Here is a 6,046-nt window from a genome sequence, read left to right on the forward strand (position 1 = left end):
GAGGGAAAGGGCTTGGCGCCGCCATTCGGTTCGCCACCATGCCGCGCCGTCATCCAGCCGGTTGCGTCTGCTGCCTCACCGCCGCCGTTTTCGCATGCGTCGCCGTCCAGTAGAGCCGCACCTTACTGCCGATCTGTCACCGTGCTGCAGCGTCGCCATGGATGAAGCATTTGCCACCGCCATGAAATGCGCGACTGTGAGGGAGATCGGCAGAGGGAAGGTACTGTTCATGCGGCCGAGCCTCACTGCTCTAGATCCATCGCCGCCCAGCCGCCGCTGTCACTTGCTCCTTTGCCGTTGAAGGTGGTCAGTCGCCGATCGGGTCTAGGGGAGAGAGAACGCGACAGCCAGAGAGAAAAGCAACGCTGCTGCCATCGCTGCTGTCACCATGGTGGTCGCCGTCGCTAGGGTCGCCCTTGCCCCCACCGGAGTTCGCCGCTGCTGATGATGGTGAGCCAAGCTGCCGCGGCAGAAAGGGGTTTCGACCACCGCAGGTGTCGCTGCCAGAGAAGGGAGCCGCATCTCTGTGATTCTGACCGCTGGGGATGGTCCTGCGACTTCCGGGATCACCGCCGGAGCTCCGGGCTGAGCTTCTGCCACTTGAGACCTTGCTGCCGTCGCCGGAAAAGTATGCCGGTAAGAGTTTTATTTGAGGTTTCTGCCTTTTGCATCTCGAGAAGGTTTTAATTCTGCGTAGTTTTTATAGCTGATCCACCGAAGCTTCTGGCCACCGCCGGAGCTGTTGCCGGGCCTGTTCGAAATCGCAGCTGCTTCGTTTTCGTATTACAGTAAGTATCTTATGTTTCGAAAAAGCCTCGCGTTAGTATTCGGTTGTGTTTGGTTAATGAATATGAGTTTTGGTAACGTGAGATTGAGTCCTGATTATTATATGTTACGATTAGTGTTGCTATGGTTATTGCGAAAGTTGCTGGGAGCTGAGGCTTTGGTTGCCGTCAGTTCGGGTTGAGGCGGAAAGGACTTGATGAGGCGTTTGGGTTGTAGAATTGCGTTTTGAGGAAGGGGCACTTTCCGAAAACTATAGTTTATTATTGAAATTATTACATATGGATACTGATATGAGATATGGTGTATTTAGTGATTGTATCTGCCTTATGTATTATTTGATTGAGTCGAATGATTATGGATGTTTGTTTGGCTGAATTATTGTGCGGCTTTGTGAAATTTAATGTTTTGAAGTGATTCTTTAAAGATTTGAAATCTGAGTTTAATCCATTGAGGATTGATTTAATTTGAGTCAATTATTTGATAATGTGAAAAGTCGAATGCACTTTTGAATTCAGCCTGGTTTATTTTAATTGACTTGATCTTGGACAAATGATTTGTTACTGAACCGTTTCTTTAAAGCTTTGGAAATGAGTTAAATCGGTTGATATTGAGTTGACTTTGAAATGGTTTTCTTGAGATATGCCACTGAGGCAACTGTTGGATTTAACTTGCTTTGAATTGATTTCTGGTTTTGAGCTGTTAAAAAGGAATGAGAAACAATTTAGTTGGGACCCGAACCGGGTGGCAACGTCCAAGTTTTAGGGGAGGTGCTGCCGAAATTTCTATAAAATCCGAGTCCTTATTGAAATGTTGTCGGGCAAATGATGAGTTAAAGACTTCTACAATTTTATTTAAATTATCGAGAAAAGGATGATTCATGCTTTCGAAATGAATTATTAAAGAGAAAATTGTGATTTAGTCTTGCTTCTTAAGAAAGGCATTGTATTTCTTTCAGGAGAAAGTTATTTAGATGAAAATTGTGTTTTAAAGCTGTTTGAATGTGAAAAGGGTTTATGCCTTTGAATTTGACTTGGGGTTTCAATTAAAGAAGTTTTAATGGTTTTGAAAGAACCTGAATGTCTATTGACAAGTTTCATTTTGAAATGTTTTGAGAAAGGTTTTAAGTACTTTTTGAATTCTGAATTCTTGCAAGACTAAGGCAATTTTGAACAGTTGAAACGCTTTAGAATTTATCATGGGGATTGAAGTTGGTTTTGCCTAAGTAAAAGAAACGGCTTTGAAAGAAGTAAATGATTACGTGACTCGGTTTGGCTTAGATCCTATTTTATTACTCAAATCGGAAAGGCAATGTTTTAATGATTTTAAATGAATTTGGCGAAATGAGTTCTGTTATTCTCCCCTAAAGACTTGGGACTCTGCCGAGAAAATCTTGTTATAAAATTCCATTGTTGTATGGGTGATTTTGAATACTTTGAAATAAATCCTTAACTTGCCATGGTTTTGGAAGTTTTGGAAAGAGAATGCCGAGAGTGGCTTTGTTTTAAAAAGGGAACTCACTTTGAGTAAATTTGTCTTATGAGCCTGAGATGATTTGAGAAACGAGATTTTTGAAGCCAAGGCTGAAAAGAGTTGAAACTTAATTTCAAAGTGAAGCGATTTGAGAAAAAGTGATTTATGGCTTAAATGCCAGTTTTATGAATTTGATGATGTTGGATGGTGGAAGTGCTGTTTTGTTATGGGGCGGAATGGCTGTGTATGATTATGAATATTGGCTGGTTCTGGATTGAACCGTGAGCCGGAACGACTGTGTATGATATTGATTTATGGCTGATTGCCGAATGAGTTATGGGCCGTATGACTGACTATGAATTATGAATTTAAGCCGTATGGCTGAGATGGATGTTGATCCATGGCTGGGACTGAGTGAATATATGCTTGAGATACCTAGGTAGTAGCAAGGGTTGTGGTTCGTCCCACTTGCTCCAGGTTAGAGACTGTGACACCTGGGTAGTAGCGGTAGTAGTGGTGGTTCCACTCGCTCCAGGTTGAGCTTTTAAACACCCGCCTGGGTAGTAGCCGCAGTAGTGGTTATTCCACTGGCTCTGGGTTGAGCGGGTAGTAGCAATGGGGTTGTAGCTCAAACTTACTTGGGACAGGCATGCATCATATGCATTTATGTGACATTGTTTGGGTGTGCATATTATACTTGGTTTGCCTATGTGATTAATTACTAACTGTTCTACTTGCAATAACTGTTTGTTTGTGCTTGCATCTTCCTATCTGTGCTTGCAACTAGAACTCTGTTGAATTGTGGTGACTGGTTGTTGGATTGGATTGTTTGGGCCTAGGGCTGTGGTTGAAATGATATGAGCCGATAGTTGGTTTCAGTTTTGTGTTTCTGATTTGGAAAGTATGAAAGGCTATTTTGGTTCAGCATAGATAAACCTTTTTGAAAGGCTTTTGAGTTTTTGAGAATTGAATGGTTCCTCTTTCAGAAAAGATTTCCGACTTTACTTTTATTGTAAACCGTTGTTTTTGAAAAGAGGCATAAGACGGTTAGTAATCACTGGTACGGTTTATCTTCACGTATCCTATTACAGTAATTCCCAAAAACCCTCTACTGAGAACCCTTTCGAGGATGATGTTCTCACCTCCCCTACATTTTTCCCCTTTCAGGATATGGATGCAGAAGTCACGAAGAGTTTATTTAATTGTTGTGAAAATGCTCTGTGTTGCTTTAGATTATTACTTATTGTACCCTCATCTTTATCTTGATATATTCTGTAAGAGGGATAGGGATTGTATTGGTTAATGCTTGTAATACTATTTATATATATATATATGTATATATATATGTATATATATATATATATGTATATATATATGGATGTGCTCTTTATGAGTTTCGGTAAGTTGTATGGTATGTATGGATGTACGTTGTATAGCGAAAATATTTTTGGGAACAGTATTGCGGTTTAAAGTTTTAAACAGGCTCATATTTTAGTATTAAATAATATAAGTGTCGTCGTAATGTCTGAGCTATCAGAGTCGCGCAGCCGGAAGCGTGAGCTTTGTGAACGTTTCGTGCCTTTGTAACTCTGTTTTTGAGCTTATTCCTTCATCGGGCTTCTAGAATTATTATTCCTTTCTATATATATTTATGTATAAGCTTTAGGATTATTGTAACCTTTGATTAACCTTTGCTTTACGGCATGAGGTAAGGTTTAGGGTAATTCGGGTGTTACATCAAAGATACAAATATTCAAGTTCCAGGCTCAACCTGTGAAGCCAAGGTTGGCCAGAGAATATTTACATAACAATACATAACCCAAAATATCCCAAAACGGATAAAACAACAACCTGTTTCTCCACATCGACCTCTATGAGGGACAAAATAAAGTTAAATACGGAGTCTCAAGATATAACACTTCGCTTGCAGAATGAACTCCAGACGCTTACCGAGGTGCCTCTCGACCGGGGGTTCTCAATATGGTTAGGGTTCCCACATATATAATAAATAATGTCCCAGAAAAGCCAAAGGCAATCCTAGAACGCCGACACTCAGATTATAAAATTTAAAGGAATAAACTAAACCATAAATTTGGTAAAACTCTCTAAGGTACCCAAGTCACAATAAACTCTAAGTCTGCAATTTACTTTCTGTCTTATTTAACTTTATCCCTTACCACTGACCCAACCAATCACAGCCTATGGCCCAAATCAAACCAGCTCAGCTCTGGCCCAAATAAACTCAACCCGGCCTCCGGCCCATTTCAACATAAATAATCATTATTATCGGTCCACCACCAAAGTACTCAAAACAGAAAAACAATCACAGACACAAGCAAATACAAGGCAACATATTTAAAGAATAGTTACAGCAACTATCACAGTTACCAGTTAAACAGAATTTATCAGATAGGCAAATGAAAACAATTATGCACACCCAAATAAAGCAAACAAATGCAACATAATGCATGCTTGTTCTACTGGCCGTGAGCTCACGTGTCGGTTAAATCGCTAGAATCTGACACATCTGGTAGCTTACCTAGACACTTGTCTCTAGGTTGCACATCTCCAAGAGGATCATAAACAAAGGAGAGTGCCTTTCCACATCGAAGGAGCATGGCTTTCCACCTTCTCCTGGAGGATATATAAAGGAGAGTGTCTTTCCACATCGAAGGAGTGTGCCTTTCCACCTTGCAACCAGAAAAGAATGAGGAGAAAATAATATGAAGGAGGGTGTCTTTCCACCTTCTCCACATCCACATCGCGACAAGAGAGGGAATCTTCCGTCCTCAACTTGCCATCCGATAAGATTTTCAAATTAACACGCAAGCGGGATCACACCCAGACCTTGCCATCTCGACCATTCTGGCTATGCTCGGTCATTGCTAATCTCAACATTTTCCTCTTAATACAGTTATATTGCGAATCAAATCGTATCATTCTCAACTCTATCCTTAATCATACATAATCATCAATTCTGCACTTCCTCATCCATAATTTATCACTCTAAGCCTTTCTTCACTTTCAAGTAACCTCCCTTTTTTCCAGTTTAATTTTGTCACTACCCTTAATACTAATATTTAGGGTCTAAAAGAGTAAAAATAGAGGTTTAGAGGTTCAAAATTATGTTTTAAAACACAAAACTCACTTTGCTGATTTCAGAGGTCATGCGTATGCGTGGGCTACGCGTATGCGTGGGAGTGCAATTTGCCCATCACGCGTACGCATTACCTCGTCTGCGTATGCATGCATGGCAAACAGAAATGCCCATCTGCGTATGGAGGGGTTTGCGTACGCATGCATTGCAGGTTAGTAAAAAATGGTTAAGTCTGCAGAATTTTAATTTTACACACCGAACTTCCGACCCGCATAAGTTTCTTGTTTTAAAATATTTTTCATCCATTCCTCAAATGTCATAAACTTCACAAGCCCAATTTTTATATGAAATAAGTTTGAAACAATTTGGGAGTCTGAAAGTTGGGTTTTACAGAGTTCACACTAAGATATTTACCTAGATCATGCACAAAACTGGTAGAAGAAACACCAATAAAACATTCCTCCTACAAGCAAAGACATTATAGAGAAAAGTGCTTTAGACTTATCAAGGTTAGCTTTCATTCTAGAAGTCTTACAAAAATTATTCAGAGAATACATCAGAGTCTGGACCTAAGACTTAGTAGCTTTACAGAATAATAAAATGTCATTAGAAAACATCAATGAGAAAATTTTGGCCCACATATAAAAATAGACACTACCTTCCACAGAAATCCTTAATCAATATCAGAAAGAA

Source organism: Arachis hypogaea, chromosome 16 (assembly GCF_003086295.3).
Source record: "Arachis hypogaea cultivar Tifrunner chromosome 16, arahy.Tifrunner.gnm2.J5K5, whole genome shotgun sequence".
NCBI lineage: Eukaryota > Viridiplantae > Streptophyta > Magnoliopsida > Fabales > Fabaceae > Arachis > Arachis hypogaea.